Consider the following 27,750-nt stretch of genomic DNA (forward strand, 5'->3'; position numbering starts at 1 on the left):
AAATAGAAAAGAAAATAAACAGAATTCCCCATAGCAGACTTTAGGGGTTTAGTGCCTCCTACACTCTCCCTTTGGCCATGCTGTTGTAAAGTTTATTCAATTGTACTTCAATGTTTTCTGAAGCTGGCCACTTGGTGTTTTGATTCTGGGCCCCTTAGGAGGGACTCTAGTGCAGACCAATATCGGATGCTATTTGTGCCTTATCCTCAACAACCTGTCCAAGGTGATAGAGATCCACAGACAGTGGCTGCCTCTGCTGGGCCTGGCTGCACGCAAGAAGGATCAAGCTGTGCTCCCAGGCCAGCTTTTTCCAACACTGGCGCTAAAGGCAGTCAGTAAATGTCCCAAGGGACCCCAGGATTTGCTTCCACCTGCCTCTACCTATTTACCTATCTGCTACTTGTTAGGCTCAGTCACTGAAAGAGGCTCTGGCATAATCAAGAGATTGGAGCTAGTAGATCTATGATGGAGAGATACCATTCAGGCTTCAAGAAAGGTGGAGGGTGTGGTTCCACCCCAGAGACACATGACTGAGTCTGTCCTGGATTTTGCCCTAACCTTGTCAGGGCAGAGCCCCTGGTGGTCAGGCAGGTGAGGCCTCTGGAGCCCAGAAGTGGGTCTCTCAGAAGGTAGGAGTATGTTTCTATAGGATCTCCCATAAGGGGGAAACACTAGTCACGTTCTTGGGAAAGTTGTGGGAATGGCCCTGCCCCAGAGACAATCACTGACCTCCCCTGAGTCTGCCGAGACTTCTACACCCTGGCCTAAGCAGGTGACTTTCCGGCAGGGCTTAAGCCTTTGAACCTTTAAGGGTGGGGCAAGAAGATTTCAGAGAGTGCAGTAACTGCTTTCCCCAGGGCTGATGCCACTGAGATGGGATTGTTCTGCCCTAGAAGCATGGTGACTACACCACTGTAGAATAATTCAACACAGAAAAACCCGTGACCATCCCTATATCCTCACCCCGAGTCCCCACACCCCAGACTCTCCCCAGGTGACTCCAGTCCTCACCACCCTCCCTCCACCAGAACCCAAAATAAGAGTGACTGAAAATCAAATTTTGTGCATTTTCCTTTAAGAAGGCTCCTGTGCCTCCATTGGATCCTGTCTCCCCCTGGTGGACAGAAACCCCTCTGCTTTCTACAGTCAGATGTTATGTGAACACCTCTTTCCAGCTCTGGTGTTCCTGGCTGGAGAGCTCTATCTGGGTTTTAGGCCCAACACTTTTCAATGGGGAATCCCCCCATAGCTGAGGTATCCCTCCAGAACCCTCAGCTCTACCTTTCGGAGTGGGGTCAACCTTTTTCATGTTTCTGCCCTTCCTACCAATCTTGTTGTGGCTTCTTCTGTACATCTTTCATTATAAGACTCCTCTTTTTCTAGCCTTTAGTTGGTCATTCAGGGTTATCGTTCTTTAATTTAGTTGTATTTCCAGTTTGGTACTGGAAGGAGGTGAGTGTAAGATCCACTTACTCTGCTGCCATCTTGGAAGATCTCCAAGTTAACACATTTTTAATAAGAAGTTAATTGTGTTCAGATTGCTGCAAGGAATTGAAACTCCTTCTAATAGCATTACATCATAGTAGTGACAGTTTTTTTAAACATATGAACGCACACTAAGATAATGGGGAAGAAGATTCGAAAGACATCAGTGAATTTTAGAATACAAGAAGCAGCTCTGTTTGAAACAGTTGGTAATTGAGTGCCTATATCTGCCATGAAAAGCTGGCCAATATATACTGCATTACACTGAAAGCGCTGAAGAATTAAGGATCAGGACTCCGTGGAAGGTGGCATGAAGCAGGGGTTGAAAACCGGAGAGTTTAAAGTCTGAATAAGAAGCAATGGGACCCTCAGTCCTCTCCCAGGTTCATCATGGCCTTGACCACTCTTCCCTCATCCAGGAGACTATAGGTATAGTTTATAGAAAAATGGAAGCACAGAGGTCCCTGTTCAGGGACCCAAACTGTGAGAAAAGCAAAGGCATTACTGGAAATGGTGTCAAACTCTGCTGAAAAATTCCAACCAGAAGCTAGAAAACAGCAGAGCCCTGGAGATGAAATCTATATAAATCAGTCCACAGTGATCAGCTAGGGACATGAAGCCAGAGAAGGGTAGAGTGAATGCCCAGAAATAAATGGAGAACATTCTTTACAGAGAATAATAAAAGATAAAAGTGCGTGTGTGAAGAATAACAAGCGTAGGCTTTCAAAATTACTAATTGGATACATACAAATTAAAATGCATATTGTATACTTATATGTGTTTACATTAGATACACACAGATTCTTTTAAAAGTTTGGATGTTTGAAAACATTTAGGAAATTTCAATAACATTAAAGCAAAAAAGGTAAGTGCTACAAAGTAGTAGAGAATAGTTTAAAAATTAGAGGAATTGTCCAAGAAGTTCCATATCCACTTTTAAGAGATGCAGAAAGAGAAAGGACAAAATTAACTGTGGGGGAAATATTTTAAAATCTATCAGAACTGAAAAAAGTTAATCTATAAATTGAGAGTGCCCATATGTGCTAAAAAGGATTAATATTAAAGGCCATCCCTTACCTAAAAGATTAAAAAGACAAAATTTCTGAACCTCTATGATAAGGAATAAATTCTAAAAGTTTCCAGTCACCAAAAACCAGTTCTGTATAATGGAGTATGATTCAGAGTGGCCTTTGAGTTCACGGTGGCCACACTGGTCACTGGAAGACCATGGGGAAAGTCTAGAATTGTGGGGGGAAATGAGGCTCAGCCTAGATTTCTAGAATCATTCTGTCTATAATTCAGATTTTGAGGTGGAAGATAGATACATTTTCAGAAGTTTTAAAAATCACAAATTTCAACTCAAAAAAGATTTTTTTTAAATCAGTATCCCTGAGACCACGCTTATGTTTGTCTCCATCTTTGGATTATTCCTTCTCTTTCTGTGCAGATTAATCTTTCTTCATATGAAATTAACACATGCTATGTGAGTGTGTTAATTTTTAATTTTTAAGATAACTATTATTCAAAATATGCATATATGTAAATATGTACAAAAATAAACATATGCTTTTATACATATCTAACAGAAAAATTTTAAATTCAAGTTTTCAGTTTGAACCCATTCAGAAATTGAGATGATAGACTTTTAAAAATACAGGTTTTATTTTTGTATCAATTTACCACGTGAAATAACTACATATTCTTTCCTCTCAAAATCATATATCACAAATTGGAAAAAGCAGAGACTGATGGATTCCAATCACAAAACTATTCTTTTTCAAGCTATTAAATTTTAGAAAGGTTAGCAATACTCTTATGGGATAAGTTTTTCCTGTTTAATATTTGAATAATAATAATAATGAAATTTCATGGGCTGGCTGGGAAGTCTAAATGAGATTAAACAAGGTAAAATTACTAGATATAATAGGTGTTCTTAAAACATTATTTCATTGCTTTTTCCCTTCAGCTTGCCCTATTTCTTCCCTCAGGCTGAGCAGAAACAGAAAGATAGGATTTGCCCTAAGAAATAATTCAAGTTTACCTGGGACTTGGGGCATAAGTGGAATCATTTTATTAGCTGCCATGTGTCTAGAACTTTGGGGCAGATATACCTAAAAAGTAAATTTTAGAAGCTTTGCTGTGTTTTGTGAGATATAATTTTCTATACTGAATTTTTAGAAATTACTTAAAGCCTTTTCCAGGCTTCTGTAATTGAATTTATATATCTTTTGAATATAATACAATACTAACACTATTTTGAGGCAAGAGAAAGAAAACTGAATCCTATTCAGGTGCAGAAGAAATCACTACAGTAATCTAAATTTTCTTAGGCATCCCCTCATTGTCAATCTATCCTAAACAGACAGTTTCCTAGTCACCCTTTGACTAGAAATGACCCCATTTGCCGCTCTGTAATATGGCAAATGGCTTGTGTTTAGAAATTTTCACCCTACTTACTTAGGTGGTGTGAAGAAAATATATTCTTTAATATCAGTGAAATTTCAGAGTGACCTCTCATGGAAAGCACCCTAAGATAAACTAAATCAAATTCTTCATTTTACAGATAAGGGAATTCTAATTCAAATTAATGAATGGAATTTTCCAAAGTCACACAGCTGGAAGCTACCAAAGAGGCCTCAGAATTCACATCTCCCAAATCTTCGCTCAGTTTGTATTAATGTTAGAGGAACTTCACCTTGTGTTTTTCTGAATGATTAGATACATTAAAAAATTAAATATGGTTATACCTCTCTATAATTGTCAATATAATACCCTAGTTTTCTCCAATAACATCTTTTCAATATAGACCTCTGAATGCTCAGCCTCGGTCTTTGAGGAAGTCTTCAAATGATTGCCTGACTTAAAACCCAAGCTTACTGCCGGCTAAAGCATTTGCAGATAAAGCATGGTTTTTGAAAAATATTTTCAAACAAAAACATTCATTGCGGCAAAGTCTTTCTTAAATGTATTCCTAATATTCTTGATATTTCCCCATAATGATTTCAATTATCAATACACATCGACATTGTCAAAATCATAGTTGTGTGATTCCATGAGGAAACTTGTGAAAACTATTAATTTCCCCATTTGCAAAAGCCTGTTAGCTTCAGCCTGGGAAGCATTTGGAAAAGTACCTGGAACCGCTAGCTGCTGGCAGTTGTGGTCATGTCTGCTACTCACTGACGCAAAGCTGTCCTAAATGAAGACGAAGGAGAAACGTTAGGCCTGTCAAGCGAAGTTACCGGGTTCTGACAGAAGCTGTTATTGCCTTAGCACCAAATTTCAGTCTTCCACGCATGATCTGTTTCATTATAGAAACCTACTGTCGTGTGATTTTTTTATAACAGATAAAATGTATTTTCTTTTATTCACCTGTGTTTAGTGATGGGATTACCAGCCTGAATCCAAGAGATACCATCAGCAGTGGCATTGCCATTATGTGCATGGGGCCAGGACAATAGCACCAGCAGCTTAGTCACAAAGGTATCATAATAGTAATTTGTCTGAGGGATAAAAGGCAAGTGAGCATACAAAGAGAAATCTGCCTTAGAAGATTATAGTTGGGTTATAGGAAAAATGGAACTTGTTTGAAATGTATTACTTGGAACTCTCATAATGAGTTGCCAAAAATTTAATCTGAAAAAAATTAATTAAATGTGATATTGTGTGACAGCAAAATAAAAGCATGTCCAAGACATTTTCTTTTCTTTTCAAAAATAAATAACATAGAGCCCTTACTGGTGTGGCTCAGTGGATTGAGTGCCAGCTGGCCGCCAAGCAAAGGGTTGCTGGTTCAATTCACAGTCAGGGCACAGGCCTGGGTTGTGGGCCAGGTCACCAATAGGGGGCTCCCAAGAGGCAACCACACATTGATCTTTCCCTCTCTTTCTCCCTCCCTTCAGCTCTAAACATAAATAAATAAAATCTTTTAAAAATAATAATAATTAGCATAGAATATGCTTTAATATTTAATGATGAAATGTTTTGTGAGTCATTCTAAAAATAAGCAAACATTTGTTAATTTAATCCTCATATATCTTTTAATAGTGATTTACCTTTTTACAAAAAAAGACTTTATATATATTTTTTAAGATTTTATTTATTTTTAGAAGGAGGGGAAGGGAAGGAGAAAGAAGGGGAGTGAAACATCAACGTGTGGTTGCCTCTCGCACACCCACTACTTGGGACCTGGCCTGTAACCCAGGCATGTGCCCTGACTGGGAATTGAACTGGTAACACTGATTCACATGTCCACACCAGCCAGGGGCTTTATATTTTTATATAGTGAAAATTATGCATATTTTGTTTGTGATTTTTGCTTTTGATATCATTTTTAGAAGACCAATTCCATGAGAATATATAAATATTCTTCAATATTTTGTGGAAGTATTTTAAAAATGAAATATTATTTTAATATCTATGCATTTATTTTATCCATAATTATTATTTATACATTTTATGATTTGAGATGTAGATTCATTCTTTTTCCCAAATAATGAATCTGGCTACCCTAGGACATTTATTGAATAGTTCATTCTTTTTCCAATGTTTTAAAATGCTGTCTTTGTGATGAGCTAAATTCATCATAGTTTTCCTGAACAAGATTTTGGGTTTTCTAGTTTGCAACAGGCCGATTTAATGTGACACTGGGCAAGCATTGCAGCAAGCTGGATGAATATTACAGTGTACTTTAAACTGCATGACTACAACTTTTGTGTCATTACTTTTTAAGCTCATTTCTTCCCAGAGGCAAACGTTATAACTGGGTAAGGTTTTTTATAAGTACCTTTGTATTTATACCAGGCAATATTTATTATGTATTCCAGTACTGAAATTTGTTAGGACTCTCCTATCAATATCACCACTTTTGTTCATAGGAGAATTTTGAACATTTTTATATAATACAGCATACTTCTCTTTGAAGTTCACTCCTTGGTATTTTGTTTATTATTCATTTATTGCTTATTGTTTCATTTATTTAGTTGTTATATATGTATTTCTTTCCCATTTTATTCAGAGATTAATTTTCATATAGTAGAAATATGTTGATTTTGTGTATGTGCTTTAACGAGCATGATAAATCCACTTACATTTTTCAGTGTTTTAGTGATTTTCATTTGACATATCATCTGCTAATAATGATATTTTGCATTTTTTCCCAAACTGACAAGTTTACTAAATTCCTTTTTGGTCTTACTGTTTCACCCCAGATTTTGAGAACAATGTTATATAAGAATGGTCAGCACAGGCATAGACTTCTTTTTCCTATAAGTTATTTGAATGTGATAGGTAGATCTAAAGATACTATAAATTGTATGTAAATTAAATACTACCCTGTGATCCACTTCAGCAAAAAGGAAGACCATATTTTAGTCATCTATGATTCTAGAAAACAGCAGTGTGATTTTTACATAGAAAATATTTAAAAATATTTGCTCAATGAATGGAGTAAGTAAGTAAAGCAAAGAAAATTTTATGAATAAATACATAGCAAGTGCACTTTATAACAAGCACTTTTTCTTCATAGGCTATATTTGCTTCTTATGGCTTACGTATTTTTCCGAGAGTGTTCTACCTGCTTTCCTTGTTCTTTATCAACTTATTTCTCAGGTTCTGGTTTTGGCTCCTGAGACCGTTCTCAGAGCTGGAAGCCTGAAACTCTTCCACGTTTCCTCACAGTGAATGCCCACCTGATCACTGTATCACTGTTTTCTAGGGGCCACATATGGCAAACACATTTTGTGGTAACTCTCTAGGACAAAGTCCTTTTCTCTCGGAGAACTGCCCCCAGCTGTTGTGTCTGTACTCTATGACTCTGGTCAGCTTACTTCTGTCCATCAGACCAGGAATGGACCCCAGACCATAGCCAAGCAATAAGACTCTGTCCAGGAATTTGCAAGTAGGACTGAGAGCTGGATCCTGACTGGAGGGAATATAAACTTGAAAGCTACACAGAAAACATATTCTACTTGTCTTGTGTCATGCAGCAAACAAAAAAAAATGAGTGTGAGAGAAAATAAAGTAAGAAGAAAGGTATTGAGAGAAGATACAGAGAAATGTTTATCATGAAATGTGGCTTACATTTATTTTTTAGTATCTTATTCTTTTACATTCTGATACTTTTATCTTTGCTTTCAATTTGTGTTAAAATTTATCTTTACATAAAATCCCTCTTTTTTCTTTATTAGGTGGCTTTTGCTAAATAATAATGATAATGATGATGATGATGATGTACCTTAACTAGGACATGATTAATGTGTATCTCCCCCATTTTGCGAAACTTAATTGTCTCTCCTAAGACACTTAGATCTGCATTTATTGACTCAGCAATTGGGATCAAATAGGTCCAGAGCCAGCCTGCCCAGGCTGCATTCTTTCTATAGCACTTGCAAGTCCTGCGTCTTTAGGCAAATTATGTAACTTTTCCATGACTTATTTTCGTCATCTGTAAAATCACAACACTAACAATCATACTTCCATCGCAGAGCTCTGAGAATTCAAGCAGGTAATATTCCTAAGGCCCCTAGAACAGTGCCTCGTGCAAAGTGCGTGTGTTTGTGTGTAATCGCAGAGAATGGTATCCACACACACACAAAAAAATTAATATTCTTGGATGACCCATGAGAATTAAGTCAATTCAAGAGGAAAAAAACACTGAATTCCCAGACAATCTGACAGCAGTGGTGCAAGCTGATTTTTTTTTTTTTTTTTTTGCTGAATAGAAATAAAAGTTGTGGTTATATGTGGAGTGTGGTGAAAAAGTTCAAACTAGTTATATATGAATAAGAGATCCTATTACCCTCCGTTACTTTTAGCTATGTCCATATCTAAGCTATTTCAGGCAGTTGGAAACTCATCCACTGCTTAAATTCTAACAAAAAGAGATTCCAGGGTACATTTTATGACATTATTACATTTGGGATTTTTTCTTTGACAAAAATCAATTTTTATTTAGCTTCATTACCTAAGGAGTGGGAAATGCTACACATTTTATCTTCTCATGAATTGAAGTGGCTAAAGTCATTATAAAAAATATTAGAAAAATGAATCTGTCAATGTTGTCTTAAATATTACATTTTAAGATGAATAAAAATTTATAAAAACAGCATTTTTGATAGATCATATATTCACTCTTCATCTTTAAACCATTGATATTTTATAAGTTTGTAAATGTGCCTGAAGTTTACCAAGTTTTATGTGTGTAAGTAATTCAATCAAAACCATGCTTTACTACTCAGTTTTTATAGATTGTCCCAGTTTTAAAGTATATTTGATGCCCCTTTTTAGATTTGGAAATAAGCCAATTAATTACTTACAATTATACCATTGACAAAATAAGTTGATTTGACATTTAAACATTTTATAATACCCTTTTGTTCCCTGATAACATTTATTGACGTAACCCTATCATTTGCTAGGCTTTATCAGCGAGCCACGTGACTAGACGAGTTAGTGCAACATTTCCCAAAATGTTGAATTCACTGAAACCTGAGACGGCGTCCTTTTACCGACTTCTAATATGTTCTGGGAAAATGGTGGCCTTGCTAAAATAAATTTTGGAATGTTGCATACTTTTGGAGGTACACTATATGGAAACATTAATAATAATAATTATAACTTTTATGTCTATTTAATGCAGAATTCCAAAACTTATTTGGTCATGGAAATCAGTCTGTAAAATATATCTATTAATGGGATTCAAAATTTTCAACCTGTAGAATATATTTTGGGAAATTCTGAGGACTATGCCTCTCCCAATTTGATTAATTTAAAACTGAAGAACAGCAAACCAGAAAAATTTGACTTGTGTTATTATATATTTTTGCCTTTCAAAGCAGCACAGAGCTTAAGAAAGGGACTGCATTGTGAAACTGAAAAGCAATTTGTGTATTTCGTCTAGCACTAGTCTTCCAGCTTGGCCCAGATTAGCCTTGTTTTCTAATCACAATCTATTTAGCAGGGAAACGGCATCCTGTTCAATTTCTCTTGCACCTTGAGAATTATAATCATTAACCTCAAAATAAGATGCAAGCTACTAAATAACCTCACAATAAGCCATCTGGTGGCTCATATAGCTGTGTATGCAATTTTGGAGGTGAGATTAATTACAAAAAAGTAACTATATAAAAGGAAATTGAAATCAGAAAATGTTTCTTCATATTCTTTTAATTTTCATTGGCTGAATCAAGCTCCAAACACCTGGATCCCAGACCCGTCTGGTAAGGATATACTGATATTGCTAGGCATGGATATCTTGTATTCCCATTGGAAAAACTGGAGCCTCAATAAAATATGGTTATATAATCAAGTAGATATGAGACAGGCCCTGGTTTGGTAGCTCAGTTTGTTAGAGTATCATCCTGTTTCACCAGGGTTGAGGGTTTGATCCCCTATCTGGGCACACAGGGGAAGTCAGCCAATGAATGCGTAAACTAGTAGAACAATAGGTTGATCTCTCTCTCTCTCTCTCTCCCTCTCTCCCCATTCCTCTCACACAAATCAATAAATTTTTAAAAGTCCTTTAAAAAATGGAGGATCAACAAGATAAAATAATCACATTTAATAGACACATATGTATGGGAACCTCACTGTACATGAGAGAGTCAGAGATCCCCATGCAGGAGACTTTGAGAAACAGAAATGGGGGGTGAGCTATATCTCAGTCCATCCTGAAATGGAAGTAAGCTAATGCAAGTTGGGGGCTTTAAAGGGTCATTGAAGGATGATAAGAACAACAGACATTTAGTAAATAGAAATTTTCATTGCCTTATAGGTAGGTCAAAAGAAATGATCTCTGATAATCTTTTATGGGCAAAGCCCCAAATTCAGGTTCTTCAAGGTAGTTAGAGGGAGGAGCAGAGGTTTTTCTTGGGCCTGTGGCTCAAGTTGCCATTAACACACCAAAGGGGAACATTCTAGGGAGACTCATTCTGGAACCCCACAGCATGAAGTGAATCACTTAAGGCAGGCATTTGGTAAGGCGCAAAAGCAGAGACTCAGAAGTATCTGCTGAGCCAGCAGTACTTAAGGAATTATCAAGGACCAGAGATCTGAAATAAATGTTAGGTAACAATGGTAATTGTTAAAGGTTAAATTTTTTTCTCCACAATTAGGATGTTGAAGACCTAAACCCCAGTACCTCCATTTATGACTGTATCTGGAAAAGGGGCCTTTAACACAACGAGGTACTTAAATAAAATAAGGTCCTTAGGGTCAGCCCTACTCTAGTATGACTGGAAGGGTGATAAATGAGGGAACTGAGAAAAAGACATACAAATAGAAGACTATGTAAAGACACAGAGAAAAGATGGTCTCTGCAAGCCAGGGGGAGAGGCCTTAGGAGAAGCCAACCCCAAGCTGATCTTGGAACTAACCACCAGACTGTGAGAAAATAAAATTCTGAATTTTAAAGCCACTCGGTGTCAAGTACTTTGTTATGGCAGCAAACTTAAAATAGATTTTGAAAGTAGGCAGTGGGGTGCAGCTCTAACAAATACATAAAATCTGGATGTGGCTTTGGAAGAGAGTAATGGGGAGGAGCTAAAGGAGTTTAGAGGAGCATGTTGGAAAAAAGTCTAACTTGCCTTAAAGAGATGGAAGAAATATAGACACCAAAGACAATGCTAATGAATTTTCACAAAGAAATGAGAAACATATTACTGAAAACTAAGGAAAAGTGATATAAAGTGTCAAAGTGTCAAAAAATTGGCAGAATTATGCTCTAGTGTTTTATGGAAAGTAGAATGTGTAAGTTATGAATTTGGATATTTAGCAGCGGAGATTTCTAAACAAAATATTGAAGGTGCATCCTGGATTCTCCTTGCTACTTAGATTAAAAATATAACAGGAGAGAGAGAAACTAAATAAAGAACTAAGTCAAAAGGGAACCAGAACTTGCAGGTTTAGAAAATTGTCAGCATGCCCTATAGCAAACCATGAGAAGGCATGTTCTACAGTGAACAAGAGTATGGCTGGAAAATCTCCTGCTAAAGAGATTGCCGTGTTACTCATGGGTCCAGTCAACCACCTCTGCAGCAGCCAGAAATGGAGATCAGTAATCCAGAAAAGACCTGTGGACAGCCCTCTGATCTTATGTCTGGGTGCCCATGAATGGCATGGGAGACCAACAAGGCTTTTGAGGATTTATTTCTGCAGAAACAAAGACTGAAGAAGACAGGGGTGGGAAGAAATAAAAGAAGGCTGTCAGACTACAGGATGAGCTGATTAAACTGTCCAGCTACAAACATGTTTTATTAATCAAGAATCTGGAAGAAAGACCCCAAAGGCATCTCAAATGTCAGCAGGGTTGTCACTCTCACCAGCAGTCCAGAGGGCACAGGGCTAGTGGGTTGGGGGAGCTACCCTCTCCTCAGTTCCAGAGACTGGGCAACCTCCTTGGTTTCAGAGAGCCAGGCCTGGGGCAGAAGGGGCAAGACCAACACACTGATGGGCCCAAAGACAAGGCCACTTCTCTGGTGGGCAAAAAGACAAAGAGAATCATTCTCAAGCCTTAAAACTGATGAAATTGTCCCTGCTAGGTTTCACACTTGTGTGGGAGATATAATGCCTTCCCTCCTTTTGATTTATGCCTTTTGGAATAGAAATGTTAATTATATGCCTCTGTTATCATTGTATTTTGGAAGTAGTACTTTGTTATGAAGGCCTAGCAAGCTAATACAGTAATACCAGCTATAATACTTAGTAGCAGACCGAGGGGGGAGGAAATCCCAGGAATCAGATAAAGCAAACATTTTTCAGTAGATCCTGGTCAAGTGCACCCCCAGACCAACACAATGACACATTCTCGACCTTCCCATACATTGGTGACATCTTTGTGAAAGAAGTAGGGATGGTAGGAAATGAAGGAAATGACATTGCATATTCTTTGCTTTATTGAAGATAATGTAAGAAAATTTAAAACTTTGCTTTAAAAAACTAATATACATATGGAAATTAATATACATAAAACGCATATACTTAATGTAGGATAAAGAAAGATGGAGAAATAGGCGAATTTTAAAAGGAAACTTCAGTACAGATAGCTTACCTGAGCACAAAATTCAACCCTAAATCCACAAAGGAAGAAAACGTATCACACATTAATGAAGTTTGTTTTACAGGTTACTAAACCAGATTTCTAATGGCTAAGCACTTTTCCACATTGCTAAAGAGCCCTCCAGTCAATAACAGTTTAATGCTTCTGCTCACCTCATTTTTTTTCTATTTGAAAGGAAAAGTTGCATTGGATTTCAAGGTGTTTACATTATGTTCATATCTTCTCTGAAAAAATATTAACAATTAGCTGAATTTCTGTGATTTATTAGAAAAATTGCAGTACATGTAGATGTTGTGTATAAATCAGATACTAAAGAATAAAAGGTATGATTTATATGAATCATACACAAATATTACAACTATTAAGAACAGCAACAGAATATGGGTGGGGTGGCAACATAAGTATTAAGTTCTCTGGGTAGAAATCATAGATTTATAATGTAATTTGTAATGAATTCTATATTAAAACATTTTTATTATTTTTAAGACTTGTATTGGACCCCCACTTTGTCTTCCAATATGCAGAACCAAAGTTCAAATACAGTCACATGTACAATGTCACTAGATAATGACCTACGTATTAGGTGTGAACATAAATTCATGTAAAATGTGCTACATTAACAGGCAAATAGACGAATGAGTTTCAATACTATTCAGACCACACACTAACTAAAAAATTAACTAAAGATCACTCACAGGAACATAAAATCTAAAACTGTGAAACCTCTAGAACAGTGGGTAGCAAACTTTCAAAGGGCTGACCCTAAATATCTGAGGCTTTAGGACCGTACTCTCTCTGTCAGAAATAGTCAGCTGTGCCACTACAACACAGAAACAGCCATGGACAACAAATAAGTGAATGGCCCGGTCGTGTTCCTGTAAAACCTGGGTTAGGAAAGCAGGCGGTTGACCTAAAGGCTATAGTCATCAACCCAAAAAGAATAGTTTCATGAACTTAGGCAAACATTTATACAAATAAATATATAATTTTATTTATGCAAATACAAATATATAAAATATTTACATAAAATAATTTTATTATATTTATATAAATATAAAATACAAATATAAATTGTATTTATAAAAATAAGAGAACATTTTTATGAACTTGGGGTAGGCAAAGGTTTCATAGAGAAGCCAAAAACATTAGTCATAACACTGGTGGAAAATCACTGGTCTACCCAAGCATTTCTAACTCTCTCTTCATAGATGTCAGTCATCCCTGCTTCCCTGACCTGTCCCTTCATCCCCTTCAGAGGCATTTCCATCAGTAAATTTCTTGCACATCTAATCCCACTGGAATCTGTTTCTCAGATGATGCAAGGGGCTTGGGTTCCATGGTTATGCATTTGTCAAAACTCACACTTCACTGCACTGAGAGCTATTTATTTCACAGTACGTGAATTTTACATTTAAAAATCAAATTCTACAGAGCCATTCTATATTCGGAGCTGCAAGTATTCTTATATATGTCTCTACTAAAAAAAAAAAAAAACACATGGAGTACTTTCCAGGATAATACATCAATCAGAGACACCCACACAGAGTCGCAAATGCATTTGCCACGTTGTATGCTAGGTGTCTGACTTGAAGAGTGTGGGTGCACTCACCATGATAACTTGAGACCCAAATTCTGTGTGGTAAGCCAGGTTCACTCAGTAATAGGTAAGCCTTCTGGACAGAAGCCAACTCTCACACAATGTATGCCTTGGTGTGCCATGGTAACCTATACATTATTACAAATATGGAAACCCCAGAATTGTGTATGAATTGTCACTGTATATGAATTGCCAAAGTACAAATGACACTCAATGAGCTTGAGTGAATATTCCACAGTGTAAGCCAACCCAATTCTTCATTTTTAATTCTTTCTTACTTTCTTCATGGATATAGAAACCAACAGATCATCATCTTGTTTTTTAACTCTAAACAGTTTGCAGCTTTCTAAGGTTGTATTTGTCTCAGTATGATGTATCTTTCCTGAAGTTTAAATTCCCACTATTTTGTATAATTCTCCAGAAATTAGATTTCTGAAAACATCTTTCTTTCACACTTCCTCAAATCTACCATACATTCAGTGCCTTTTAAATGTAACATTAGCCTTTCTCATTTATATCCCAACACAATGTGACTCTGATATTTAATGAATGATATCTATGACAGTTATGTTCCTATATAATAATCATCTATAAACCACAAGAGATTTTAGTAAATAGCTGTAATTGCCTCTTGTGTATACAGTAGAAGTGAAGCTTCTTGCAATCATTTCAGGAGATGGCATGAGCCTGTATCCCAGGCCTGATTAAGCTTTCCAAAACGACACCAACAGGAAAGAGTGGCAGCCTGAATGTTCTTCCTCTAGTAAAAGAATGAACATATAGCAAGTTCTCACTTAGTAACCATCAAAGGTCCATTTGTCACCTGCTATGTGTACCCTAGCACTGCATTGTGTACATGTGATACTATGTAAACAAGATATTTTCCACCTCCCAGAAATGCTAAATCTAACTAGAATGACAGACAAGCAAATCAAAGGTTACAGTAAAACATGACAAGTACTCTGATGAACTCACTGGCAAGGCCCAAGTTGCTCTGTGTGAAAGATAAAATGCCTAGGACAACTAAGATGACTGTATTCAGGCTATTGCAATAGAGACAACATTCATTAACGAAAAATATTGCTAAAAAAGGTGGAGAAAACATGGGGTTTTATAAACTACAGGAGTCAAGAAGGAGGATGGAGAAGGGTTTCATGTGAGGAAGGTGCAGATGGGTCTCATGGAAACGTGTGAGGGCAGGATGGTCCTCTACCAACAGCAGGGGGTCGGAGGTTTCTCCACCACCACTGCCTTCTGGGAACACAGGTCTCAGATAAAGTTCAACATGGAAACACTTTATTGAACCTATTATACCTTCACCCTCTGTTGATGCCTCTCTCTGCCAGGGAGCCTGGGGAAGAGGGATGTGGCAGTGTGGACGTGCTTGAGAGGTTGGGGACAAAAGTTTTCCCAGGAGATCATCCGTGACCTGAACCTCAAGGGGAAAACAGGATTCACTCACATGATTAAACAAGAAAGGGACATTGTAGGAGAATAGAACAAAACGAGTCAGATACATCAGAGCATCAAGTAATTTGGAATGACTGAATTACGTACAGGGTGTGAGTCACAGGATTCGGGAGCTGAGACCTGACACACACATGGGCAGGAGATTAAAAAAACATTTAAAGGAGTGTGGATTTGTTGATGAAGGCAATGGGTTGGGGAACCACTGGATTTTTTTAAAGAGGGACATTATATGATCAGATTTGTGCACGGAAAGAAATGCACATAGTATATAGAATATGTAAAATGCTTAGATACAAATGTACAAAGCTTGTAGAATCGATAATGGAAAGTCAGACCTGAAAACAGGACAAAACAGAAAGACGACTGCCTGGATAATATATAGGATGAGTATTAAAAGTCTGAACTAAGAGTCTCTATTTTGCTTGTAGATAGTGAGCTGACAGCTCTTGGTCTGGGGGTTGCAAAGGGAGTTGAGGGTGCGGAGGGAAAGAGAAAATAAAAAAAAGAGAGAGAGAACTCATGGGCATGGACAACAGTGCGGCATTTGCGGGGGGTCGGGAGTGTGGAGGTGGAAGAGGGTATAGGGAATAAATGATAATAGAACATACAATAAAAATAATGTTTTAAACAAAGATAGTCTGAACTAAGATGATACAAGGGAGCACTCACGACAAACTATTAACACATGTGACAGAATATCTTATGATTTTTCATTGACAGCTGGGTTGTACAAATGAATTTCTATTCTTTATTTACCTATTTGCCTAGAAGAATATGACATGCTACTTGAGGACTCCTCTAAGTGCAGGTGTTAAAAAGTCACCATTGATTCCCTTGAAAATTTGAGTTTATTTGATGCAATATTTAGTGCGCATTTGCATGTTCCCTTTTGCCCTTAGTTTTTCCATTTTCTTATTTTTGTTCTAGATTTATCTATATCTTCCCTCACACCTTTACCTCAGCCCCCACAAGCCCCAGTTACCAGCTGCCGTCACAGGACAGCCCTCCTGCAGATTACCGTGTGTGCGTGTCGCCTTTCCTGTCCTCTGCACATGGCTAACTAACGAGCACATGCACATGCACGCATCATTCTGCTTGGTAGCAGCAGGCCAGGAAATCAGTGGGTTTTAATGACCGATATTCAGAATCTAATATACAAATCACCTCAATGTACATTCAAATGTAAATATGTGCTGCATATTTAAATATTTTTACATAATGTATATTTACATTGAAATTCAGCTGAGAGTCAGGTCTGAATGCATAAGCTGCTGACACTTTTATTTTCCTGGCCTCCCTGTCTTGAAAAAGCTCCATGCCAGTAAAAGAGGTTGAGCTGTAGGAAAAAAACGGCCATTTCTGCAAATGCTACTGACATGCTTACCTGGAAAGTGTTTTTATTAGGATTATAGCAACAACTTCCCATTATTAAAAATTTGTGTATAATTTAGTAAGAATAAAAATATTTACAATATCAATCATGTTGTAATTCAGTCTGGAGGCAAGAGGTTCAGAAAATGTACCTGTAACCTACAGGGAAACACTCCATCACTAGATTAACAATCGCTGAGGTCACCACTTCATTAAAACAGGCAAATGCTGCAACAGTGATTAGGAATAACAAGCAGAACAACATGTGGTATCACTTCGGAGAGGAAAACAGCAGACTTTCTGTAAATGCGAGAAGCATGTTTGCTCTGCACAAAATATAATCACCACCTATAGAGAGAAGATAAAATAAAAGATGAGTGAACCTCAGCTATATCCAAGGGATATATCTTCATTTATCCAGTGTGTCTGTACTGAGAGCACAGCGTAGAAATTGAATGTATCGGAGTTGGTGACGAGATTCTGCACAGTCAGTGGGACAAAACTGATCTTTCACTTATTTCATCTAACTGTTACACAGTGATCAGCCTCAAAACGATTTTGTTTATGAACTTAATTTCCTTTGCAGAAAGAAATAGGGTGAGTTAAATAATTCGGATGTGGTGCAAAACCTTTTTTTTTTCTTTTTCCCTATCACATATTTCCATTTCTAAATAAAAACTGCCAACACAGACATTTTTTCTCTCTGCTATGTACTTAATAAGTTACATCACAATTCTCTCAGAAAAGGACATTCTAGGAGGATAAAAGCAAAACAAACAAATGTCAGGTACATTTGGGAAGCCTCCATTAAGTTGGAATGATAGAATTACCTATATAGGCTGTGAGCCAAGAAACAGCAGGAGCTGAGACCCAGCAATAGCAACACTCACATATCTCGGAAGTACTGGGAGATGTGGCCACCCGTTGGATTTGCACTGTAGATAATTATTAGCTATACAATTATGTTATCTGAATCAGAAAAACTCCAATATTATCTGAATCAGAAAAACTCCGATGGAATCACGGCTTAGGGTTTCCAAACAACCTAGCCATCCAGAACATGGCTACATTCTAAGAGCATCACATTTTAGACCAGATCATGTTTAATAAAAGACAACTTTTTACTTTCAATGGTCTACTGTAAAGAGAGACATCACAATAGCTAATAGATAGTTGATGGTTGACAATGTCCTTGTATTTAAAATAATAATATGAGATGAGAAAAATTAGACAAGCATTTTCATATTAATCAAATTAATTCAGGATTTTTGTTCAAGTGAAATGTGAAAGACTAGATAAACTTGTTAAGTGTAATTTACATGAAGAAAAGTAATTTTCAATCTATCTTGAAATTCTCTATACTAAAATTCACATTTTGTCTCTTGATTCTAGTAACTATGACCTAGCTTTGTCAAACAATAATCATAATTACATTTTATATTCAATGGAGAATTTTAAGGGCTAATTGCCCCATGTTCATACACTCATTAAATGTAGTTATAAACATATTTTTGATCTGTCAAATTCAATTTCGTTAGAAAAAATATCTCAGGTATAACAGTTAAACATATTGATCATAATTCTAACTCGATAAATTAAATTAAACCAAAACTACATATTCAGAGAATATGAGAAAAGTATGTTTTTAAAAAGCACATAATATTCAAAACGTAGTTACTTTATTGAAGTAAAAGATGTAAATTATCATCTAATGTTCCTATGTACAATTTATCAACTAAAATTTCTGCTTGCATTTACCTTAACCATTGTTGAGAGTTGGTAATTGCTATTAATTTTGGCATAATTCAGTGGTTTCAATTCTCAGCCATAGAACTGAAAGATCAGAAGAGTGGAGACGTCACCTAAAATCAACAGTAAAGTATTTACTCATGCTAAATCTACCATTTAACTTACATGGAAATTTCTGTAACAGTTTCAATTTAATAGAATGTCCATTTGGCTTGTTATCCCATTAACTGTATTCAGGTGAGGCAGGCAGTTAGACATACAAGAGCAGAGCAAGGACAATGGGCCTGGTACAGAAGGCCACCAGAGCAGGAAGCCCCGGATGCCTACAAACAAGCAAATCAACAAGGGAAACAAGAACCTCGCCGCCAGATCACTGGTCATGTGGTTTAAGCCCCCTGACCTTTCATAACACTGGCCGTGAGGTTCAGACCCTCTTCAGACCTTTCAACCCCTGGCGTAGTACCAGGCATCTGGTTTCAGATCCCCTTAGAGAAGGAACAAGGGGCAGGAGAATAGCTTCATATGACTCCCATGCAAGCCCTTGCATGACTACTCCTTTAAGCATCAAGCAATAGATACAATATCTAGGCCTCAGTTGTGTTTCAGCTCCAGTCCCCAAATCAGAAAAAAGCAAAGCCATGGCTGACATCAGGACCAGCTGCAATGACTAATGACTCCGGGCCCTGGCACGGACCAATCAATGGAGTCCAGCATCCTGAAAGGACTCACCTGGAAAGCTTATGAATATTCTATTGAGATCCTTCCCTGAAACCTCGCCTAAAATCCTTACCCTTCAAAGACCTTTGGATGAAGAACCCAGCACATCTCTATCTACTTCTGCCTCTCTCTCTTCCCCACTCCCTCTGTTTCTCTCTGCAGCACACCTATGCCCCACCCCCTTCCCTTAGGTGTGTATTCCTTGCCTCTCTTTTCCTCCTGATCTCCAAGGACCCTCTTTTACCTCCGTAACTTTTTTTCTGAGCCCATTCTTTCCATGGCTCACTTATTCTAACTCTGTGACTTTCTAAATAACCTTTTTCTTACAGTGTGTGGGTTGGCTCTGAATTCTTTCTTAGCCAGAACTCCAGTACCAATATTGTTGAATCAAGGTCCGGTCTAATTCCACCAGTCTAACACCTGGTGCCATTTCACTGCCAACACACGTACCAAGAAAAAATTAGTAAGATTTTACTTACCATGCATGTCCATATATGGAATTAACTATCCTCATTACACAGAACAGTATGACATGTTCTAGTTAAAGATGTACAGGACATGCAACTCAAAATATGCCTTTTAGGTATATTGATTATTTTGATTGGAAGGCATTTGATAAACCACAAATGGAGGGAGAATCTTTCTCTGAACTCCCCTTATCTGCCTAAAGATGATCCTTCTAAAGAAGCTCAGTTGTCATGCGTCCCCTCCCAATGAGTGTCATGAACCAGGGAAGGTGACTTTTATCACAGGAGAGTGTGGGGGACCCCACCCCACAGTGTCCCCCAGAGTCACAGATGAAATGAGGCTACCAATGCAAGATCTGCTTGGGGAGCAAAGGCTGGCTAACCTCTCAGAGGAGAAGAGCCCTGAAGTCCTTTCTCCTGAGGCTTTGATTGAGAACGATATGTGCAGGAATACACAGCGTACGTGCATAGCTCATTAATCAGTGTTAGAGGGCTACAGTTAATGCAAAACAGATATTGTTTACAGGTAACAATAGAAGGAACACAGGGATCAGCCTCAGGTTAGGGTCTGTCAGACATACTGATGCCAGATGGTCATTAAGGCAGGGCTCAGGAGCCTTCTTCCCTACCTGGAAGTTAAACACCTGGTTATTCATTATCAGAGGTGTAGCAGAGCAAGCTTCAGAGGATACAATGTGTTCTTTAGGCCAGATTTCCTACAGGAACCCTCGGTGTTAGCACCAGGTCATGCCTGCCTCCCAGCATTCCCAGCATTGTGGTCAAGACTTACAGGCCCTTATTCAAGGCCTGGCTTGCACAGGGCTACAATTTCCGGTACCACACAAAGTGGTCACCAACAGGAGAGAAAATGGGAAGCACACAACATAGCCAGATAAACTTCATAACAAAAGTATCACATGTCCCATTCATTCTTCTAAGGGGTCATTCATCTTTGCCAAAAATCATTCTCTCTCCCCTGAGAGGCCAGTATGTCCCTTCTTCCTCCCCTTCCCCTGGTAAGATGGTAAACAACCTTTCAAATTTTACGAGTTTTTTGAGTATTCACTTTTTTCCTGTGATATCCCTGGGCATGTATATGTTAAAAATTATTAAATTTGTATAAATTTCCTCCTGTTAATCTGCTTATTGTTAATTTATTTCAGAGACCCAGCTATCAAACCTACAAGGGAAGAGGTCACAATAAACTTTTTTTTTAAATAAAACAAATACATCCACAAATCAATTAATTAATGACAGGCATATGTGTTCTTACATATTTTTCTATTCATTGTGAATAGATAGTTGGCTCTCACAATCAACCAGTTATAGTTTTTTGTACATATACTTTTCCATTTTGTAACTTTAATCATGAGGGATATAATAGGTGTTCAATAAACGTTGGTAAGTGGGAAGTAGGAAAAATGTAAGGGGAAAAGTAGAAAGGAAGCAATGAAGAAAAAAAACCCCAAAGTAATGAAGAGGAAGAGAGAAAGGAAGAAAATTTATCAGGTAAAATAATTAAATTACATGTTTTATATTGATATTCAGACGCCTGCGTTATAATACTAACTACCACTCACATTTTGAAATAAAATACGGTTTCAAATAGAAAAAGAAAATGTTTATAATATATAAATATTGAAACAAAAATAAAAGAGAGAAAGAACTCATGGACATAGACAACAGTGTGGTGGTTGTAGGGAGTGGGGTAGGTGGAGGTGGAAGAAAGTTTAGGGGGATAAATATAATTAAAAATATGGTAAAAGTGAAATTAAAAAAGAAAATGTTTATAGTATATAAATATTTAAACAATGAAATTTAGAAGTTATGAAACTTTAAAATAAGTATCTTGGCTATTAAACAAATATAGTTAAATTTAAAAATATCCATTACATGTATTTATTTTTTAAACAAAGAATAAAGATAAAGGAATGAAACTGAGTCCCAGTTTCCCAATACCTAATAAAAGTTATTTTAAATACCAAAATAAGCAAGTCAATATGTATTAATAGCATTTAAACAAGGAAAAGTGCCAGCTAAGAGATGTTGAAAAGAATCTAGAATGTTGTAGCTTCTCATTATTTCTCCAATAAATGTGCACAAGGGAAATGGAGGAAAGAACATAAGCAGCAAACACCTCGAGCGTTACTTATGATCACTAAGTTTAGAGAGAAGTGCATGGAAGCAGCAACAGGCAACACCAAGGAAAAATGTGGTGGGATGGAGAGTGGGGTTGTGGAGGAAGGGAGGGTGACAATGCATAAGAAGAAACCCCATCTTTCAACTCAATTCTCAAAGAAGTTGGAACCTACAACCAATACTCAAAATGTTATTTATCTTTATTATGTAGAAAACCCAAAAGAAATATAAAATATCATAACCTTAGAGTTATCACTTGCCACAAAATGATATATTTAGCAAACATGAAAACAAAACAAAAGATATATAGATTCATAAGGTCATTTAAGGAGCAGAAATCCTGAGGAAAAGTCACAAAATAAGCCCCATTTCAAGTCTCCTCTCCCATTATTGTGCAGCCCATGAAGCCAATTAACACTATATTCCATGCATAATTTAACTAGGAAGAGATAAATTGGGCTTTCTGCACATTGATCTGATGCTCCAGGACATTACCTGAGAAAGGAAGGTACAGTCTTCAGACTAAGTGGAGTAAGCCCTGGTATAGAACATTTCGCAGAAGCAGCAGCAGCAACCAGGCCTTCCTATAAAACTAGACCTTCTCCCTTGAGTTGACTGTCAGGCTACAGAATATATAATAGAGGGAAACAGTTCTCACACTCTAGCTATGAGATAAGGTGTGGGAAGAAACAATTCATGTGTCATATATTGAAACAGATTGGGAGTTTGGCTGTATCACAATATTTCTATAATATCCTTTACAAGTAGTCTTCCTACATGTTCTGCTCTCAAACCGTTACTAATAATTACAAGAAATATATGAGTCACAACTGCTTCTTTTTTAAAAAACTTCTGACACTGAAAAACCTTGTATTGTATTTTTCTTCAGTTCATTATAATCTCCCCAGCAAGTTGATGTTATCTTTTTGTACTTTTTGTAATCATCTTTAAACACAGACAAAATGTGAACATTGTTCAAACCACAAAAATATCCAAACATCTCATTGTCCTGGACAATATGAGTGACTGTGCCATTTTTTTATTACCAACTTGGCTCTAATTTTGATTCATTCTTCCTGCCTTATAGATAAGGCTTATTAGCATACCGAATCTTGGGCACACTCACCAATCTGCTGACCAGCAGTTAATGGGCATGAAGTTGGGAGCCTGGAGGGATGGAAAACCCACTTCTCAAAACTGATTCCAGAAGAGAGAACCAAATAGACCATTAACAATAGAAGAAATTGTTAATGTTTTCCAAAAGCTATCATTCCTCAAAATACCAGGCCCAGATGGTGTGACAAGAAAGACTTTGAGCCTGCAATTGTATTGTCATAATTCTTCACAAGTAAGGGTTAAAACAATCCTTCATGAAGAAAACTCTTAAGCCACATAGTGGATTCAGAAGCTCATGAAAGAGGTTGTTCATCATAACATCTTCAAAATGAAATATATCACTATAACAGAGATTGGGGGAAAAACATAATATACTAATCAAGTAGTGATTATAAAATAGATCGTACTAACAGACTCATAGAAAAGTCACATATTAATAGCTTCTTCATGAGTATTTTGTAGACATCAGCAGTTGTATTTCCTGCCTGACCAAAGAATGACCCTGACTGTAACAGGGTGCAGCCAAGAGGGGTGCCCCAAATAGGGATTTGTAATGGGGTCCAGAACTCAAGGTGTCCAGGAAAATATTAGAAAAATATATATAGGATGTCCTTACCCACACAAGCCTGAGCTGGGGGAAGGGACACATGGAGCAGGGCCATTCAGAGCTGTTTTATATGGCAACAGCTGTGCAGCTAACCTCTGGCAAGGTCATTTAACATATCTATAACCTTTAACTGGTTTCATAGATTTGTTAAAATAGCTGTGGGCATGCTTTGAGCCAGGGAGATGGGAGTGACTTCCACCCAAGATGTTACTGGGAAGAAACTCCCCCTGGTTGCAGTGCCTTCATGAGAGCTTGGAGAAGATTGGCTCCATGCTATGGGGCCACACCTGCCCAGACTTACTATGGCAGCCCAGTAAAGCTGAAAGAATACGGAAATGCTGGCAGGTGGAACTGATTATAGGAAGAGTCAGAAATGGGGCTGCAGAGGAAGACTGGTGCTGGGATTTAAGCCCAGGCAGGCAGCCATACTGAGGAGAGGATCACACGGCTTTGGCGGAGAATAGGGAGGAGAGGACCATATTGCTTTGGCAGAGTGGGGACCTTGTTGTGGCAACACAGCTGATGGTGCTGGGAGCCTGAATCCCAGACTTCTACTTCTTTTCCTGAGATACGGTACCCCGGACTGGGCAGAGGGAGAAGGAAGGACTGCGTGCACCTGTGGGTATTCTAAAGGACTTTAGTATTTTAATGAAGACATTAAGTCATTAGTCTAAGTCTGTACAACTTTTAAATAAATAATTCCTTTCCTTTTCACCAGTCTCTGGCATTGAGAGACGTCTTTCCTCTGGCAGGGGCAAGGAGAACCTAGTAGGTGAGTGGGGACCCCCAAAGAGAAAGGGAGGATCCTTTCGGTAATAGTATATTGTTCACCACCACCCCCAGGTCTGTTCTGTAACATGACCACAAGAACAGGACAAGAGTCAGCAATTCACCAGAACAGCAGAACACTGCCTGCACGTCCTGCTCCTGAACATCCTCAGTAGAACTGGAGAAGGAGCGATGACACTGCATGATGACACATGCAGGAGACAACAATGAAACCCCCTGAAAGCAGAGCTGAGAACCTGCACATCACCAGAAATTCCTTAGTTCTGCCCTCTTCATAGTTCCCCTATATGACCTAGTCAGGACACCTGAGATGCTGAGATGGTTTTGGAGGCATGAGCCTGCAATGCTCACTCCTGAATAAACCCCTTTTCTTCTCAACCAGAACCTGCCTCATGAGTTTGACTTTTGTGGCGGTGGGCAGCCAGACCTGTGGGTCATTTTCTCAGTTTCATCACCTCAAATTACAAATGTTGGTGAAATAAAAAATTGTTTGCATGGCTGCTGTGTAGCTTTTAACAATATAGCAATCACATTTCCCCATTCAGAAGGTCTTCTCTCCATAACAACTGTATAGAATCAAAGCCAGGGCTGCAGTGCTCCACTTGAGGAGGGATGTATTTTGAAACATATTGTGGAATTTCCCCCCATTCATACAGAAGGCAACTACACTGGCATGTATGTGTTGCCAGACTGAAGGAGTCTATTTGCCCGCATACATCAAAGCCCAGTGAGACATGGCCAAGTATCTGCAATCAAGAAAGTAAGGATTTACTAACGGAGGAAATGGGGCCATTCCCAAAGTCACAGGAGAACTAACGCTCAAAGACCTGGCTCCCCAGGGGCTTCCATGGGAGGGACTGTACAGGAGAAAAATTATTAATCATGGTGGCTAAAGGAGGTAGGGTTGTGGTCTCTACTCATTGTTTTGTACTAGGGTAAGGGGTAATTGACCATTGCGTCTGGTCCTGTGTCAGCCATAGAGTCATTCTGCATGTTTTCAAAAGGATTTGTTCTGTGGGATAGTTCTGCTTTCCTGGGTTTGGAGATAAAACACAACTGAGGCCAAGATACTTTTTTAGTTTGACTGAAAACTCTGTCTCTCTAGTCAATAGACCCAGGACCTTGTTCCTACAACTACCGGATACTGACCAGAATATCATTGTCCTGAGAGCTTAATGATTAAGCAAGGGAGAAGGAGGTATGTCAGGGCAGTGGGTGAGGTCAGTTTGCATCAAAGGGAATAAATCCAAATGAAAGGCAGATTAAAGAAAAATAAGGTTTTTGTGAAGTGACGTTACCAAAACAAAGTGTGGTTCAGCTGCCTGCCATAGCCGATAGGCAAATTCTACAGACAGAGTCTGGTGAGAAAGGAAATACATTTTTATTCAAATGCTGCATTATTTGGGAGAATAGAAGACTCCTGTCTGAAAGCCCATCCCCTCTGGGAAACCCAGAGGAAAAGCCATCCTCAGCCAGACCAAAACCAAAGGTGGCGTCCGGAGTTCCTTCTCCTGCATAAAGTAATATCCTTTGGGAACTGCAGATAGCCATTGAGTGGCCATGTGGGCAGCTCATCTTTTTTCTTAGCTACTGTCCAGTTTCAGGCTTCCTCTGGAGCTTTCATGTGGGGCTGGCACTGACATTGGTCATGTGGCTTCCAGGGCCAGCAGATCCTGTGAATGCACCACCCAGTACATTCGTGAGGTGGGTAAGAGAGGTCCCTTGCAATTATATTAGTTTGGGGCATGAGAGGGGCCAGGTGCTTTCTCAAAATGCCCAAATAACTTCCCAAACCTCAGCACACTCCTGTAGAATCTGTCCCCTGACCAATCCCTTCTTGGCTCCAAGCTAGACTGACAGGTTTGTTTCTCCAGGTCTGCACCTCCTCCTACCACCATTCTGACTTCTATGGTGCATGTACCTGCCTTCCCCTGGCTCTGCTCCCAATCAGGTACCAGAAGAGAGTAGTAGGGTTCTTCCCCATCCAAGTGTCTCACTAGCCTTCCATGTGCTAAGTACAATACTTTCTCCTGTTGCCATCTTGTCCAGGGGCAGGGGATCTGCCACCAGGCTATTGGTATCAACATTTGTATGAGGATTCATCTTGCCTTCTCTGTAAGCATATCAGTGCCCCAAATTTTGCAACCCAGACATGACAGCAATGCTTGCAGGGACAACAAAAGTAATTTCCACTCTACTGGAAAGAGTTTAAACATTTCTTCAAGATCAGAAGCATCATGACAAATTTGCAAACACTTTGCAGGCTTTTATAAGGCACTAAAGTGCCATGGAACCGGAGACTATTATCGAGGCTTGATACCTTCTCTTGTCTGTAATGGATTCAGCAATGTGGGTTTTTTTTTTCAATCCTCACCCAAGGCTATGCTTATTGATTCTGCAGAGAGAGAAAGGGAGAGAGAGAGAAACATTTATTGGTTCCCTCTCGTACTCACCCCAACTCCCTGACCAGGAATCAAACCTGCAACCTAGATATGTCTAGGTATATGCCCTAACTGGGGATTGAACCTGCAACTTTTTGGTGTACAGGTCAAACTCCAGCAAACTGAGCCACCTGGCCAGGGCACTAATGCTTTTTGATTTTTTGCCTTCAGGCTCTCATAGGCAGCATCTGTCTACTACAACAGTTCACAGTGCTCATTTGGTTGATGATTTTATCTGTGGAAGTCTATTGAGTGCCACATTGGGAATTTTGTTTTATCCAAATAATGTTCTAAAAACTCACATGCAGTCTTTCTTGGATTGGTGGGAAATTTCAGTCTTTTCTCAAGGTTTTCCAAAAATTCTAGTTAGGATAGGACAGGAAACTAACAAATCTGTTCAGAGGAACCCATCTGAACTGCCATTGGTCCCTCACCTCTTGGGGCATAATCAGTGTGACTTAGGAGTTCTTGTTAATGATTACATGAAAGAAATCATCAGTTAAATGACATTTATTAACTGACTAGACCTAAAAAGAATGCAGTCTGGCCTCATTCCTAATTGACCAAGTACAATTGGTGTCATAAGTTTAGGGCACAATGAATTATAGACAAAGCAGTTTTTCTTAAGCATCAGTAAATTCAGAATAAAAGGTTTCAACAGGAAAATTTAAGGGTTTGGGGTTTCTTGCTTTTATTTATCGTGACCTGAGAACATTAGGCTCATTGCCTGTTTAACAGCTGTCTGA

The 27,750-nt window shown here is 38.3% G+C and overlaps 1 pseudogene; it reads left to right on the plus strand.

Moving 5' to 3' along the window:
• The first annotated feature begins 1,624 nt into the window (after positions 1–1,624).
• Positions 1,625–27,490, plus strand: LOC112300947 (mitochondrial nicotinamide adenine dinucleotide transporter SLC25A51-like; annotated as a pseudogene).
• Positions 27,491–27,750: the final 260 nt, after the last annotated feature.

This window comes from Desmodus rotundus, chromosome 2 (assembly GCF_022682495.2).
Source record: "Desmodus rotundus isolate HL8 chromosome 2, HLdesRot8A.1, whole genome shotgun sequence".
In the NCBI taxonomy this organism is placed as follows: domain Eukaryota; kingdom Metazoa; phylum Chordata; class Mammalia; order Chiroptera; family Phyllostomidae; genus Desmodus; species Desmodus rotundus.